This window comes from Hemitrygon akajei, chromosome 8, assembly GCF_048418815.1.
Source record: "Hemitrygon akajei chromosome 8, sHemAka1.3, whole genome shotgun sequence".
In the NCBI taxonomy this organism is placed as follows: Eukaryota; Metazoa; Chordata; class Chondrichthyes; order Myliobatiformes; family Dasyatidae; genus Hemitrygon; species Hemitrygon akajei.
Window position 1 is genome coordinate 50,065,882 of NC_133131.1, and position 17,939 is coordinate 50,083,820.

The following is a 17,939-nucleotide window of genomic DNA, read 5'->3' on the forward strand; positions in this document are numbered from 1 at the left end:
GCAACCCATGTTCTGTTAGAATTCCAATGTATAAACTCTTGTTTCCTTCTCTACATGGAAGCTGTTGTTCCTCCACACCTGTGTTCAGTCATTGCAGTTGTTCACCGTGACTCTTTAAGCAAGAATAAAGTTTTGTAATTATTCTTTCTTACTTTTTCCCATGAGATCTCCCAGTTAAACATTCCACATACAGAAAGTGAGGTGTCGACATAATTCTTCCTGTCTCTGCCACTTCACTGAAAATGAGCTTTGGATGGTGCAAAACGGTATTGAAGCATTGACAAACTAGTACAAAATCGATTTGGTGATAGCAGGCCAAGGGTGTGACGGATGTTTTTCTGACTGTAGTATACCACAGAGACCAGTGCTGGGACGCTTGTTGTTCATAATAGATGTACACAGTATATAAATAATTTAGATGAGAATGCAGAGGTTATGATTAGTAAGTTTGCAGATTACATGAAAATTGGTAGACTTGTAGACAGTGAAGTAATTATCCAAATATACAGTGGGACAAACATCATTTGGGCAATTCAGTGGTTCAAAGGTCAAATTTAATGTCAGAGAAATGTATACAATATACATCCTGAAATGCTTTTTCTTTGCAAAAATCCACGAAAACAGAGAAGTGCCCCAAAGTATTAACGACAGTTAAACGTGAGAACCCCAAACTACACCCCCCCACATTTTCCCCTCCAGTGCGTAAGCGGCGGCGAGCAACAATCCCCCCTCCCCCCACCGGCAAAAAAGCACACCCGCTACCGAGCCCAAGCATGAGCTAAGCGATAGTAAAGACATAGACCAAAGTTACCCCAAAGGCTTCGCATTTCATCCGACATTTGACAACCCACAGGTTCTCTCTCTCCCTGGCCAGGGAGAGGGAGGTGTCCCCCATTTTCACAGTGAGCAGGAGACATAACAACAACCCACTGGTTTACAATGTTAAAAGTCCATTTCGTTACTTTTTTCGAGCTCTGTGTCTGAAGTTCGGAAAGACCTCGGGTCTTCGGGCCCACAGCGAAAGATTTTCCAGCCTCTACGAAGACACACGAGTCTCCTGTCGTGACACCGACCCTCGATCCGCCTGTCTCCAGAGCCCCAAGATCTCAGGCTTCCAAATATGATCGAGACTCTCAGACCAAACCCTTAGCACATTGAATAACAGCCCGTCGTGGAACCCCGAGAACAGGCCCTATTCCCACAAAGAACTGAAGTCTGCGTGTAACTCCAGGTCGGGGTCTTCAAAAGAACCCTGAAAGGGAAAAATAGAGATACTAAAGATGGAAATCGTGCTGTTTCCGAAGATGCAAGCAAAGGAGATGCCATCAGGCACCATTAACCCTCCTAAGCTCTTCCTTCAGTGGTAAATGGAACTTAAACTAGAGGTAGTGTTCTTTGGGAAGTCAAATTCTGTTTGGGCATATAGAGTAAATGGCAAAGACTTTGGAAGTGTTGACGTACAAAGATATCCTGGGGTGCTGGTACATTGCTTCCTGAAAGTGGTGACCATATGGACAGAGTAGAGAAAAAGGCATTGGATGCTTGCCTTCATAGGGCAAGGTGTTGAGTATAAGAGTTGGAATGCCATGTTGCAGTGAAACAAGTCTTTGGTTAGGCTGCACTTGGAGTATTGTGTATATTTCTTGGATGTAATAATGTGGTGGTGATAGAGAGAGTGCAGAAGTGATTTACCAGAATGCTGCCTGGAATTCAGGACTGTAGCTGTAAGATAGGTTGGGTTTCTTCTTTCTGGAACATAGAAGGTAGAGAGATGAACTGCAAGAGGTTTATAAAATACAAAGGGAATAGGCAGGATAATGAGTCCTAATGAAGGGTTGTAGACCAAAACGTCGACTGTTTACTCTTTCCCATTGATGCTGCCTGGCCAGCTGAGTTCCTCCAGTATTTTGTGTGTGTTGCTAGAGAGTCAGGTGCCTTTCTTCCTCAGGGCAGGTAGGTTAGAAACAGAGGGTTTCAGATGACAAGCAAGAAATGTTTAGAAAGATCTGAAAGGTAGGTTTTTCACAGAAGCAAAGTCCAAAGTAAATGTATTATTAATGTACATACTGTATATGCTACTATATACAACCTTGAGACTGATTTTCTTGTAGGTATTTAAGAGAAAAAAGAAATAAAATAGAATTGAACATTAAAAGAACTATACATTAACAAAGCTGAAAAAACAATATGCAATGTGATTAAATAAAAATAATACTGATAACCTGAGTTGTAAAGAATCCCTGAAAGTGAATGTGTAGATTGTAGAATCAGTTCAGAATAGTGGAGACTGAAGTTATCCCTGCCAGTTAGCACAGAAGAAGTCCCTTTCTTGTGCTGGTTGCTTCTATGATTTTGAGCTAGTGCTGCACACCACAAATTGGGCAGGGCGTGGGCAGGAATGAAGTCACCTTAAGCGATGCTCTCCATTCTAATATGTGAATGCTGAGCGAAAACAGTAAATGACAGAAGAACACGAGAACATAAGAAATAAGAGCAGGAGTCGGCCATCTGTCCCACCGAGCTTGCTCTGCCATAACTAATCTAGCTGTGGACTCAGCTCCACTTACCTGCTGTTTCACTAAATCCCTTAATTACTCTGCTCTGCAAAAATCTATCTCACTGCATCTTAAATATGCTTACTGAGTTAGCCTCAACTGCTTCCCTGGGCAGAGAATTCCACGGATTGTCTATTCTCTGGGAAAAAGTATTTTCTCTTCATCTCTGATCTAAACATATTCTCTCAAACCTTGAGGCTATATGCCCTGGTTCAAGCTTTGCTTATGTGTGGTGACAACTTTCCTGCCTGTTTTATCATCCTCTGCACAATTTCCTTTTCCATTCAACTTAGTGTCATTATGCTTCACTTGGTCCCATCTTCCAAATCATTAAGGTGTATCATCAACAGTTCCAAGTCCAACATTCCGTTCACCACTAACTGCCAAGTACAAAAACACTCATTTATTGCAATTCTCTGTTTTCTATTGGTTAACCAATTCTCTAACCATGTGTACTGCTACTGCTAATGGTGTGGGATATTTCATTCAGTAGCTTTCTATAAAAGCAGTGCATCCTGCTGGGAGAATGTTTTGGTTTCGGCTAAAGATAGAAGGCTATGATGTTCAACATAGGAATGTTGTGACAGCCTTTCAGGATAGTGTAATAGGGAGAAGGTTCTAGACAGACCTGGACAGAGTGAGATTCGTGTTGGATACTGGTGGGGTTCGTGGTCTTTTAATAGGAAATATGGAGAAGATTGGGAGAGATGGACCTAGGATTCAATCCAACAGAAGATAGATAGATAGATAGATAGATAGATACTTTATTCATCCCCATGGGGAAATTCAACTTTTTTTCCAATGTCCCATACACTTGTTGTAGCAAAACTAATTACATACAATACTTAACTCAGTAAAAAATATGATATGCATCTAAATCACTATCTCAAAAAGCATTAATAATAGCTTTTAAAAAGTTCTTAAGTCCTGGCGGTAGAATTGTAAAGCCTAATGGCATTGGGGAGTATTGACCTCTTCATCCTGTCTGAGGAGCATTGTATCGATAGTAACCTGTCGCTGAAACTGCTTCTCTGTCTCTGGATGGTGCTATGTAGAGGATGTTCAGAGTTATCCATAATTGACCGTAGCCTACTCAGCGCCCTTCGCTCAGCTACCGATGTTAAACTCTCCAGTACTTTGCCCACGACAGAGCCCGCCTTCCTTACCAGCTTATTAAGACGTGAGGCGTCCCTCTTCTTAATGCTTCCTCCCCAACACGCCACCACAAAGAAGAGGGCGCTCTCCACAACTGACCTATAGAACATCTTCAGCATCTCACTACAGACATTGAATGACGCCAACCTTCTTAGGAAGTACAGTCGACTCTGTGCCTTCCTGCACAAGGCATCTGTGTTGGCAGTCCAGTCTAGCTTCTCGTCTAACTGTACTCCCAGATACTTGTAGGTCTTAACCTGCTCCACACATTCTCCATTAATGATCACTGGCTCCATATGAGGCCTAGATCTCCTAAAGTCCACCACCATCTCCTTGGTCTTGGTGATATTGAGACGCAGGTAGTAAGACACGATTACAAGGAGTGCTTCGCGAGATGAAGGAGTCCAAGATAGAAGCTCTACCAGTGATTGGTGATGAGAATTCAGAGCCCTGAGTAATGGTAACATCCAGCTCTTGATCCAATGTCGTGTGCACATTTAGACTGGTTTAACTGTAATGGGCCCTTTTACTTCTCTTAATAACTGTTCGATAAAGCTGGAATTAGTGAATATAATGTTATATGGTGTATGATCAGTTATTTCTTTCTGACCGACAATTGTACATGGACAGTATTTAACCAGCATTCGCTCAAATCAGGGTTTCATTCATCGGAACATCCCAACTTTCCTGTTTGGTTGAACCCTGAATCATACTGACCCTAGATGAATGTTGCTTATGAAAAGAAGCCTTCTCACTGCTGAATCACGTGATTGTTAGCTGAGTCCACTACTGAGCCAAGTTTGTATATGAGCCTGGTGAGAGGGTTACATTTGTGGGGTGCCTGTTCGCTGGATGCTATGTGATTGGTATTAAGAATTGATTGAGCAGTTTCTGTGTTTAAACTAGTGTTGAGGAAAATGATTAAGGTACTTTATTATGGACACTGCAGGGATTAAGATTTGGTGCGATTCAAAGAGATTGCCCACAAATAATGCTTGTGTTCTGAGCAGGGTGGAAATCCAATGCCCTGATGAACTGCTAATTAGAGTGCTGAGTTCTGTAAAAGTATTGGGGAAAGTTACGCTGGTTGAACAGCAGTTTGATCAATTGGCAGGTAAGGATGTTGTGTTAGTCCAGATTAGCAGTCATGTAACTGAAGTTGTGTTGCTTGATAGGATCGGGACACCTGGGGAGGCGAGGCCATGGCCAGTCCATAATTTTGGAAATGAATTCTATGAAGCTGAGGGTGAAGACAAGTTCTTCTCATTTCTGTAAAATGAGGGAAAGGTCTAAAGGGTCCTTCAGTAGGCGATGGAAAATTCTGAGCTGGTTTCGACAATTACATCACTGGTAGATAAATGCCACAGTGTACCAGCAGAGAGCCAAAGATATCATAGGCTCACCCCCGATGGGGAAAAAAAATGAGGTGTGGGCAGAGCAGACATTTCAGCTACTGAATGAGTGGCAGTGCTCAGATAACATGAAAAGACAGCAAAGGCCCGCGGCTAAGGTGGTGAGGTGTCTGAAGGCAGAAAACCCATTGGTAACATCCATGGACTACATGCAAGCATTAGAAAATATTTTTGGCACAACGGACAGGTCAGCTGATCTTGTGATGAGGTTCAGTTGCACATTCCAGGAGAAAGGAAAAAAAAATTCTGCCTGCATTTTCAGGCTAGGGAGAGACAGCTGCATTGTTTGTGTTGTAAAGTGGCCATTCAATTGGCTGAGATAAATCGATTAAGGATGGGCAAGTTGTGAAGGGCGTGCTGTCACACAACGTGATTGCTTTAAGCATTTGAATGACCCACAAGACGCATCCCCCTCCCTCCTTTGTTGAGCTGATCAGAGAAGTCAGAGAGATGGAAAATAGGTTGCCCCTCTGTCAACGGGGCAAAGTCCTCTGTTGCTGAAGTGACCCCTGTTGCCCCACAAGTGGAGGTTTTGCAGGATGTAGAGAAAAACCTGCAAGCCAACGTACCTCAGTTAACGTGCTGCCACCAACCCTGAGAAGTCCGATATAACATACTAAGCAGAGGGCTGCTACTGACAGGGGTCTCTTGATAAGGGAAGTGACCAGTATTTTCTGTTACATCTGTGGTAAGGATGGACACTTCAAGCAGGAGTGTGAAGGACAAGAAAACCTTTGGAAAGAAACCCAACAGTTACATGAACAGAAAAGGAAATCGAGAACCTTTGGAGAGACCAGTAAGGGAATGGCCTGGTATCTTGGAGAGATAATCAACATAGCAAGAAAAACACTAAAGTGCAAAACCCTATTCCTGAAAGCTTAGTGGGACCAAGCTCAGGTTCGTCCATAACGGATTAGGGATTTGTGCCGGAGCCATACTTGACACAGGTTACTCTGCTCGACAGCTCCTTTTACAACCGACATTTGACACATTTACCATTGATGCCACTCAGTGCCTGAGAAATTTGGGGCCTTAATACTGATGATTATCCATATGGTGGCTACTTTTCATTGAAGCTGGAGTTTTTGGAAACAGATGTTGGAGTAGCTGAGACCTTGATACATTAATGTTGGTCTGTCCGGGTCCAGTTGAAAAGGGTGAAACTTCCATTGTTGTGGGAACAATAAACAATTGACAATAAACTGGACTGGTCAAAGAACACTGAGGCTGTCTACAAGAAGGGTCAGAGCCATCTCCATTTCCTGAGGAGACTGAGGTCCTTTAACATCTGCCGGATGTTGCTGAGGATGTTCTACGAGTTTGTGGTGGCCGGTGCTATCATGTTTGCTGTTGTGTGCTGGGGCAGCAGGCTGAGGGTAGCAGACTCCAACAGAATCAACAAACTCATTCGTAAGGCCAGTGATGTTGTGGGGGTGGAACTGGACTCTCTGACGGTGGTGTCTGAAAAGAGGTTGCTGTCCAAGTTGCATGCCATCTTGGACAATGTCTCCCATCCACTCCATAATGTACTGGTTAGGCACAGGAGTACGTTCAGCCAGAGACTCATTCCACTGAGATGCAACACTGAGCGTCATAGGAAGTCATTCCTGCCTGTGGCCATCAAACTTTACAACTCCTCCCTCGGAGTGTCAGACACCCTGAGCCAATAGGTTGGTCCTGGACTTATTTCCACGGCATAATTTACTTATTATTATTTAATTATTTATGGTTTTATATTGCTATATTTCTACACTATTCTTGGTTGGTGCGGCTATAACGAAACCCAGTTTCCCTCAGGACCAGTAAAGTATGTCTGTCTGTCTGTCTGTCTGTCTGTCGGTCTGTCTGTCTGTCTGTCGGTCTGTCAGTCGGTCTGTCTGTCTGTCTGCCGGTCTGTCTGTCTGTCGGTCTGTCGGTCTGTCTGTCTGTCTGTCTGTCTGTCTGTCGGTCTGTCTGTCTGTCTGTCGGTCTGTCAGTCTGTCTGTCTGTCTGTCTGTCTGTCTGTCGGTCTGTCTGTCTGTCTGTCTGTCTGCCGGTCTGTCTGCCAGATACTGCCGTTGTGAGAAGGCTCGTGGGAGCATGAAGGAGAGACATTTTTGAAAACCTTGTCCATTCACCTGGCACTCAGAGCTGCTTTTGAGAAGGTGCAACTTCCTCCTAAGCAGGATGATTAGCATAAATGAGAAACTGTGTGTGGTACCTCCCAACCCAAACCCATCATGTTACATCCTGGGGAAGTAGCTAGAGTGAAAGGAAACCTCAAATTCCCTGGAATGCCTGATGCTGAGGCCCTCCTGGTGGATCATGAAGAAGAGTCACACTGGAGCCTGAACTGTAGTAACCTCCGGCTGTACACATAAACAGGACAGTGAGTGTCAGGAACATCTCCAAGAGAGAGGTCACCCTCAGACATGGGATGCTAATGGCACATCTTTTCCTAGTGAACATAGTGTCTAGTTTCCTGGTGATAAAACTGGGAGAGAGGCAGTGTCCTGGGCCAGGAAATTTAACAGAAAAGTCATTCAATTTTGGTGACTCCCTGGTACCCGAGGGATGGAAAAGGAGACTAACAGAGAAGATGTTGAAGTTTGAAGATGTCTTTTCCACATGAGTTTGACGTGGATTGCTCCAACGGTACTTGCCACACTATCTGAGTGATAGAGGACACTCCTTTCAGAGAAAGGTCTCGACAGTTAGCAGCAGCAGTGAAAGATGTTCGGCAGCATCTGCTTAAACTGAAGGGAGCTCTAATTATCACTGAGTCAAGGAGTCCCTATGCATCACTTATAATGGTGGTGAGGAAGAAGAATGGGAAGGTACGAATGTGTGTTAACTATCGGACACTGAGCCAACGTACAGTCCCAGACCAATATACTGTTCCACGAATCGAGGATACTCTGGCCTACCTGAGCGGAGCAAGATGGTTCAGTGTGTTGGACCTAAGGAGTGGGTATTATCAAATACCCATGAGCAAAGTTGATAAAGAGTAGATGGCATTCATATGTCCACTCATCTTTTCAACTTGGGCTATATCCCCTTTGACAAGAGATGACCAAGTGGCACCTATACAAGAGTCATCCCACTGGGCTGCTGCCCAGAGAAAGTATGCCCCAGGGCATATCAGGAGCAGCAGCTACTTTTCAATGTATCATGGAGAAGACTGTTAGGGACAAACTTGCTTGAGGTACTGGTGTACTTGGATCATCTCATAGTGTTCAGATCTACACTGAAGGAACATAAGATGAGGTGACTGAAGGTGCTAGACCGCCTGAAAGCTAAGGGGTCTGTAAGATGTTATTCAACTACCTCGTGCACATAGTCTCAAAAGATGGGGTAGCTATGGATCAGATGGTGACCACATGGCCAAGGCACAAGAACGTGAGCGCTCTATGCCCATCCTTCATTCTGAAGGTAGTACTGGAGATTTGTGAAGGACTACTCCAAAGTAAGCCACCCTTTGAATCAGCTTCTGAGTTGTTAGCTGCCCTTGGGGAAGAAAGGAAGGAGAACGAAAGGAGAAGAAGGTGAAGTTTATCTTAGCCCTTCAGAGCCTTTCAGGGAAAGATGGGACGCAAAATGTGGAGAGGCCTTTCAGCTGCTGAAGAGTTGCTGACTGAAGCACCTGTGTTGGTCTTTGCAAGTTACCAGTTGCCGCATGTACTGCACACCGATGCTAGCCATGAAGGTTTAGGTGGTGGTCTATATTAATACCAGGACAAAGGGTTGAGGGCAGTTGCTTTCGTAAACCAGAGTCTGTCACCTTCCAGTCGAAACTATCTCCCACACAATCTGGAGATTTTGGCATTGAAACAGGCTGTGGTGGATAAGTCAAGTCATTATCAATAAGATGCCAAGTTTGAGATGAGGACTGACAACAATCCACTGACTTATATCCTGACCTCAGCAAAGTTGGATGCCATGGCTCACTGCTGGTTGGTAGGATTATCTACTTATGATTTCTGCCTGAAATATCTGCCAGGGAGCCAGAACATTGATGTGGAAACATTGTCCTGATGTTTGCATGAGGTGCTTGAAATGGATGGAGACTGGAAGGACGTTAAAGTTTTCCACAGTGGGGAAATCAGAGGTGAGGAAATGGCATGACAGAGCTGTGGTTCATTTGGGAGCTTCTGCTTGTGTCATTCCATAAGTATATTGCAATTTGATTGTTCTGGATACAAAGCAGCTGCCTGCCTTGAGTCTACAGAGTTGGCAGCACCCTTGTATCAGTGTCATTTGATCATTTGTTGCCAAAGGGGATATGGCCCAAGTTGAAAAGGTGAAACACCCTACCATACCCCTCCTGTTGAGGGAATGGGACAAACTGAAATTGAGGAACCAAGTTTTATACAGGGTCACATCTCCTCCAGACTGGCCTCAGCGTTCCCTGTTGCCTGATAAGCATTGGAGGATTGTGTTAAAGTCACTTCATGATGATTCAGGTCATTCGGGGTTTAACAAGACTTGCAGATTGGTCCAAGATCGGTTCTTTTGGTCCTGAATGAAGCCTGAGGTTGAAGAGTACTGTAAATTGTGCATCCGATCTATTTGGAGGAAGATACTGTCAATGAGAGTTTCTCCATTGTCTCATTTACAGAGTGTGGGACCACTTGATTTCGTGTGTATGGATTTCCTTTCCAAAGAGCCTGATTTCAGCAATGCTATGAATGTCTTGGTCTTCACTGATCACTACACCAGATATGCTCAAGCCTTCCCCAGAAAGGATCAGAGGGCATCCACATTTGCCTAAGTGTTATGGGAGAAGCATTTTGTTCATTGTGGCTTTCCGAGAAGAATACACAGTGATCAGGGAAGGGATTTTGAGAGTTGGCTCATACATGAGTTAATGAGCATGCTTGGAGTTATGAAATTGAGGACCAGCCCTTTCATCCTCAGGGTGATTTCCAGTCTGAAATGTTCAACCAGACCTTGTTAGACATGCTTGGAATGCTGGATATCAGCAAAAAGAACAAACGGAATCAACCCATTGGGCATTTGGTCCCCTGCTACAGCTGTACCCAGAATGAAGCTACTGGATGCTCACCATTGTATTTGATCTTTGGGCACCAAGCAAGGTTGCCTGTAGATCTGTTTTGGAGCCGGCGGTGAAGACTTGTCACAGAAGATGTACGTATCTTAAGTATGTGTCTGGCATGAGGAAAGAACTACAGAAGGCTTATGAGCTAGCAGCAGTTTCTACTACCAAGCAAAATCAAGGAAACAAGAGGAAATATGATCAAAAGATTAGGTTCTCTCAACTAATACCTAGTTTTAACAAGGAATTTGGAGCTATGAGTGAAGCATAATTGGCTGACCGCTGGGCAGCTATGCCTTATGTAGTGGAGAGCCGGATGCCAAATGTGCCAGTTCTCCAGGTGAAGCCAGAAGATGGGAATGGCCCTGTCAAAATTCTCCATCAGAATCACTTTTTACCCCTGGGGCAGGAGGTATGTGTTGACACAGAGCCTGACATGGAAACTACACCTAATAGGAGAACTCTGTAAGAGAACAGAAAGACGAGCAGCAGAAAGACCTGAAAAGGACCCAACCACTGAATGCTGTATGGACCTAAAGGATGAGGAAATGGGAGTGTGGTATATGTTACCTCATGCAAAGTCCCCAAGGCTCGAGGAAGAGATTTCTGAATCTTCCAACCCTGACTCAGGTGTAGCAGAGAGGACTACCAGTGGACAGGCAGACGTTATGATAGACAGTGAGAGGAAGCTGGGCTTCAAAAGTAATGGAGGATGAAGCTGAACTCAGTCAGACGGGGGACCTGAGTTACAAAAAGGCATGAGTAATGGATCAGGGGAGGCATCCCCAAGTAAACAGGAACAGTCCCAAAGAGTGCCTGAGGCTGAAGATGGGATAAAAAGGTCTCAGAGAGTTGGAAACCCCAGATAGGCTGGCATAGGATGCACCGGGAAAACAGAGTGTTGCGTCTATCCCAATACTGAGATATGTTACTGCCATTTACAAATGTTATGAACCCCATAACTGGGTCACTTACCAGCAAAGATAGAGAGGTCCGCTGAAGTCTGATGGTACCATTTTTAAACGTTTTTATTTATAAAGGGGCACAAAAGTAAGGTTAATACAAACATTCAGATAATATACGTCATCAATACTCAATCTAAAGCACGGGTATAGTACTAATCAACAATTCGAAGTAGCTCTATCGTTTGTCTAGGGGTAAAACTATTGTCCGATGGAAATATCAAAGTCTCTTAAGTTCATGCAGGCTTTTAGCCTTTTGGAGACCGTTGGGGCTTACGTGTTGGAGAGAGAAAATAAACTTGCCAGCCTGTTGGACTCAAATCGTGGAATCGGGAACGTGAGTTCCCCGTTGTCAGTTCGGAATCCTTTTCGGGGTTATCAGCCACTCGATTCCCTAGCTAGGGGAACCGAATCACACGTGGCTCCCGAACAGCTTCCCGTCCTTACGGGAGCGATGAGCGATGATGTCTCTGTCTGGTGCGTCGCTGGAGTACTGCCTCCTGCAGTCTCCTTTTTATCATGACTGGCAGATTTGTAAATGTCAATCAAGGTAGGGTGATACAATCCCCACCCCACATTGCCCGAGGGTGTCCATGTCCCTGATAGCTGGCACGTACTATAGAATTGCAATTCACACAGGTGCCTCTAAGAACAATGGTCAAATCCGTTGCAGTGTCTCTCGTTTCCTGGGTCCAAGACCCGAATTAGATAGATAGATAGATAGATAGATAGATAGATAGATAGATACTTTATTCATCCCCATGGGGAAATTCAACTTTTTTTTTCCCAATGTCCCATACACTTGTTGTAGCAAAACTAATACTTAACTCAGTAAAAAATATGATATGCATCTAAATCACTATCTCAAAAAGCATTAATAATAGCTTTTAAAAAGTTCTTAAGTCCTGGCGGTTGAATTGTAAAGCCTAATGGCATTGGGGAGTATTGACCTCTTCATCCTGTCTGAGGAGCATTGCATCGATAGTAACCTATCGCTGAAACTGCTCCTCTGTCTCTGAATAGCGATCTTGCGATTCTCCGGAAGGAGGGGGCTGGTCCCGCACCCTTCTGCCCCTCAGAGCTGTGGTACATTCATAACACCCCCTTTCTTCAAAGCGTTTTCACCAGTGGTGGAAACGAAGTAATACAGAGTCTTACAGGATTTTAGAATCTAACACAATACACAAGCTTTTCTTTCCACTACAGAGCTATACAGTTATACATTTAATTCATCATCTAAACAGGTAACAAGTACAGTGGCACTTACTTTAATTTTTTTTTCTCTTGTACCTGACTAAAGGCTGGTAGCATCAGATTTCAACTTAACAGGCAGGTTCCAAGGGGGTTGTCTTTGTTATTCACATGCTTTGTCAAAATCCCGTACAGCCAGTTTTCCTATTTAAAATGGCGCCCCCATTAACCATCACCTTTTTTTCGGTGAGTTTCTACGGGAGGAACTCGAGTAGTTTGGCGGGGTAAACTCCCATCCGCCTTATTCATAGGAGTTCTCGTATCAACACCGGATCCCAGACCTAATTCATTCCTACCCAATTCTTTAGTTTTAAGCAAGTTGCTATTTTTCTCTTCAGGACCCGTCATGCTATTAGTTTCCAATTTAAGATCTACAAGCGATCCCGCTTTTTCCAGACAGCCTGTCAAGTGCTGCCTGTTCACTCCACATCCTTGAATAACAATAGCGTGTGGGGCCCCGGCAGCTCTCGACTTACTCTGTAAGCGAGCTGCCGGGTTTAAAATTTTTTCATTCGATTGGGGAACTACAAACTTTCTGTTTCCTTCAATAATAATATTTATCCCCCCATGGTCGAGTTCCACTTTAAGGTTCACCACCCCTTCGTGTACAAACACCTGGGAACCCTCCCTTCCCCCAATTACTAGGGTTAACCCTGTCTTCACTGAACCCAGTCTATCTGACCCAAAAGGACGGCCGTCTCGTTCAGCTGAATCAGATACCTCAGAACTTTTCTGAGCTCCGTGACTAGGTTCGGAACCACGTGCATCCCCATCCTGGACACTCTCAAACAGGACATTGACCTCTTCCAGGCTTTCAATACCCGTACCTTTTTCAAATTCCAAATTCCCTTGCTCCTCCCAGCTACTCTCTGGGCAACTCCCTTCCGGAGTAAACTCAACCCCGCGGGCTGAAACAACCTCATCTGCCAACCCAGCACACCTCTCCAAGGTAGTGGCATCCTTTTCATCTAGGACTGCCTTCATCTCATTATCGGGAACACCTTGATAACTCTCAACTTCTTCAAACAGGGCCGCCACCCCTGACAGATCATCCATGTCCAACTCTGGACCTTTTAACAGCTTTTTCCGTTTCTCATCTTTATTTCCTACCTCTAGGACCTTTCTCTTCGCTAAGGGAAGATCTATCTCCTCTCCCTTACCCTCTTTCATGTTACTATTCCTCGTTTTACCACCCTCTAAACCCTCATGGCACAGGGTTGGTAAAGACGTCTCGGCCAAATCAAAACTGGCCAATTTTAAACTGCTCCCGTTCTCAGCTGCAGTTTTCGACAGGCTGCGAGTGACCGCGCATGCGGTATAGCTCGGGGACGCTATGGGCGGGGCCTCAACACGCACCGGTCAGCGGGTCATAGTCTTGGCTGACCAAATCCTACCCCCGGTTAAATCGTTTCCAAGGAGGACGTCCACGTCAGTTCTTGGGAATTCTGATGGCACCCCTATTTCAACTGATCCATACACCAGCTCACAATCCAAAATGACCCTACGTAAGGACACCATTTCTGTCCATTTTCCTATTCCTCTCAGGGCTACCTCGCCCGTCTGAGGTCCAAATTGTAATACGTTACGGATAATTAATGATAGCTCCGCCCCCGTGTCTCTCCAAATCCGTACGGGAATTGGTGGGTCCCCCTCCCTCACAGACATGGTTCCGTGTGACAGATAAATCTCAGACCCTCGCGCTCTCTGCTTACCCGGCACCCTCTTGCCGATTTACTGATTACCTCTGCACACCCGATAGGGACCGCTACTCTCCCTGTTTCTGGCTCCTTTCTCGGAGCAAAGCACCTAGATGCAATATGTCCTCCCTTCCCACAATTAAAACAGGTCAAGCCTGGAAATCTCGGGCCGCCTTGTCTTTCCCCCTCAACTTTACCACTAGCTCCTGGCGGGACCTCTGCCTCAGCCGGCGGACTTTCTCGGTCGTTCTCACGGTCTCTCGGGGTACTTTTATTCGAGGGAAATGTTGTCTTGTGGGTTAGGGCATATTCATCTGCGAACCTAGCAATTTCTGAGATGGACTTATTCGGCTTCTCATTCAAATACATCCAGATCTCCTCCGGAACACAACCTTTAAATTCCTCAATCAGAAATAACTCCCTGATACACCCATAATCCTCGTCCACCTGTTCCGCGGTGCACCAACGGTCCAAGAGCACACCCTTCTCATGGGCTAGCTCGGTATACGTTTGATTCCACCCTTTCCGTAAATTTCTGAACCTTTGTCTATAGGCTTCAGGTACTAGCTCATAACTCCAGAGAATGGCCTCCTTTACTTTGGCATAATTCTCCGCTTCCCCCTCCTCGACGGACAATGCCGCATATGCTCGTTGTGCCTTCCCTTTTAACACACTTTGTAACAACGCCACCCACTGCTCTTTGGGCCACTTCTGATTTACTGCCACCTTTTCAAAAAGCAAGAAATAACTATCAACATCCGACTCTTCGAATGGAGGTACTACCCTTAACTCCCGACTAACATTAAACCTCTCCTCTCAGTCTAACCCTTGATCTCTTCGCTCTTTCTTTAACTTCTCCATCTCCAAGTCATGTTTCCTGTTTTTCTGCCTCCTCATACTCCCTCTCCTTCTCAGCTCTTTCCTTCTCCTTCTCAGCTCTTTCTTTCCCTTTCTCAGCTGCTTCCAGCTCCTTTAGCTGGACCTCATGAACCCGTTTCACCTCTAATTCCTTTAGTTGGAACGCCTGCTCCCTGTGTTTGTCGGCCCTTTCTTTCTCTCCCTCAGCTGCTTTACTTTAAATTCATGTTCCAACCTTAATTTCTCCAACTCTGATCCGTCCCACTCGCTAGTACCTTTTCAGGGATATTTTCCAACTCCTCAGCTGCAAACACCTTCTTCCCAATGTAATACTGAGTTATGACCCTTCGCACTTCCCGCTTTTTCATTGATGACCTCACCTCTGTGAGGCTTAACCCCTTCACCAGATTTACCAAGTCTAATTTTGTAGCCGCCTCTAGCGCCCCCAGAGTCGGGTTTTCCATAAATTCATCCACATCCATCTTTGCTGGTTTCCCGTCTGGCTACCCACGTACCAGATCCAAAATTTTTTTTTTTGACTTACAAACCCAATTCACTGACCTCCCAATTTGGTATCAAATCTCGAGACGAGGCCCCACGTTGTTATGAACCCCATAACTGGGTCACTTACCAGCAAAGATAGAGAGGTCCGCTGAAGTCTGATTGTACCATTTTTAAAAGTTTTTATTTATAAAGGGGCACAAAAGTAAGGTTAATACAAACATTCAGATAATATACGTCGTCAATACTCAATCTAAAGCACGGGTATAGTACTAATCAACAATACGAAGTAGCTCTATCGTTTGTCTAGGGGTAAAACTATTGTCCGATGGAAATATCAAAGTCTCTTAAGTTCATGCAGGCTTTTAGCCTTTTGGAGACCGTTGGGGCTCACGTGTTGGAGAGAGAAAATAAACTTGCCAGCCTGTTGGACTCAAATCGTGGAATCGGGAACGTGAGTTCCCCGTTGTCAGTTCGGAATCCTTTTCGGGGTTATCAGCCACTCGATTCCCTAGCTAGGGGAACTGAATCACACGTGGCTCCTGAACAGCTTCCCGTCCTTACGGGAGCGATGAGCGATGATGTCTCCGTCTGGTGCGTCGCTGGAGTACTGCCTCCTGCAGTCTCCTTTTTATCATGACTGGCAGATTTGTAAATGTCAATCAAGGTAGGGTGATACAATCCCCACCCCACATTGCCCAAGGGTGTCCATGTCCCTGATAGCTGGCACGTACTATAGAATTGCAATTCACACAGGTGCCTCTAAGAACAATGGTCAAATCCGTTGCATTGTCTCTCGTTTCCTGGGTCCAAGACCCGAATTAATAGCGATCTTGCGATTCTCCGGAAGGAGGGGGCTGGTCCCGCACCCTTCGGCCCCTCAGAGCTGTGGTACATTCATAACACAAATAGATTGAGGATCCTAATCCTGAAATCATGAAATTCATTTGAATTCTGAGTTATTAATAAGTTTCAAGTCATGAGGGCTTGACTCATTTTGGTGAGGGGAGAATGTAAATGCCCTGGTTAAGATTTCTATTGTTAATGCTGTGGGGTTTTTCATTTAGTAGCTTTCTGTAAAAGAGGTGTGGCCTGCTGGTAGAATGTTTTAGTTTTGGCTAAAGGGGCTATGATGTTCAACTTAGGAATGTTCTGTAAGCCAATGAGGATGGTCGAATTGGGAGAATGTTCTAGAGAGAGCTGGGCGGAGAGAGATTTGTGACAGACACTGGTGGGGTCCATGGTCTTTTGGAGGGAAATGCAGAGAAGAGAAGATCGGAAGAGACAGCCATAGGATTTGATCCAACAGGAAGATGCGATTGCAAGGAGTGCTTAATGAGACGAAAGAGTCCAAGATGGGAAGCTCTGCTGGTGATTGGTGATGGAAATTCAGCACTGTGAGTAAAGGTTATACACAGCCTTTGGAAGGTACAAGCTCCAATGTCATTTGCACACTTAGATTGGTTTAACTGTAATTACCCCTTCCATTTTTTTCTTTCTTTTCTTTTTCTTAATAACTGATAAAGCTGAATTTAGTGAATATACTTTCGCTAAAATATTATGCGGTATACAATCTGTTATTTCTTGCCAACTGACAATTGTGCATGGACAGTATTTACCCAGCGTTCGCTCAAATCATTAATCAGAACATCCCAACTTCCTGGTTGGTTGAACCCCAAATCATACTGACCCTAGATGTATGTTGTTTATGTAAAGAAGCCCTCTCACCGCTGAGTCTCGTGGCTGTTAGCTGAGTCTGCTATTGAGGCAAGTTTGTATAGGAGCCCGGTGAGAGGGTTACACATGCTAATGCATTACCACTGTTATGACCTCAGCCCCCTCCTTTGTGAGAATCGCAAGAGAGAGAGAGAGAGAGAGCCTTACGGTTTGGAATGTGGGCCGGTTGCTCAACAAGACAAAAGCCTTGGACATAGCCATTGTCTTGGGAGACACCTTTGTGGAATAAGGAACTGGACTACGTGCAAACCCTAAGGGCAATGTGAGATGGGTGATGGGGGAAAGATTGCCTCGCCCCCCGACCCTGATGGACATCGACAACCCTGCCAGTCCAGATAAAAGGTGGGCTGCCGAGGCGGGGCCTCAGACGCACCAAGGAGACACACGAAGAAGACACAATAGTGCTTCCCGTCGGAGCGGGAAGCCATTTTGAAGGAAGCCACGTGCGTTAGATTCCGGATCGGGAGTCTGTGGCTGGAACCAAAGGACAAACCATTTTAACTAACAACAGGGATTTGCTTCGCAAAGACGACGGGCAAGTGTTCCTTCTCTCTCTATCCAACACGTGAAATGCCAGCGGTTCCCGAAATGGGGAAGCCTGCAGACTTTGAGTGACTCTTATACCCAATTGGACTCAGTATCCCCTAGACAACGATAGAGCTCATTTTTGATTGATTATTACTACACCTGTGCTTTAGATTGAGTTTTGACGATGTATATGATCTGAATGTTTTGCAGTAACCATACGTTTGTGCCCCTTTATAATTAAAAACGTT

The 17,939-nt window shown here is 45.0% G+C and overlaps 1 long non-coding RNA gene across 1 annotated transcript in view; it reads right to left on the reverse strand.

Moving 5' to 3' along the window:
- Nucleotides 1-741: 741 nt before the first annotated feature.
- Nucleotides 742-17,939, reverse strand: part of LOC140731884 (uncharacterized) — an 80,185-nt gene continuing 62,987 nt past the window's right edge. The window contains exon 3 of the long non-coding RNA XR_012099930.1: nucleotides 742-1,252. This is a non-coding gene — a long non-coding RNA (uncharacterized lncRNA). The remainder of the gene's footprint in view (nucleotides 1,253-17,939) is intronic.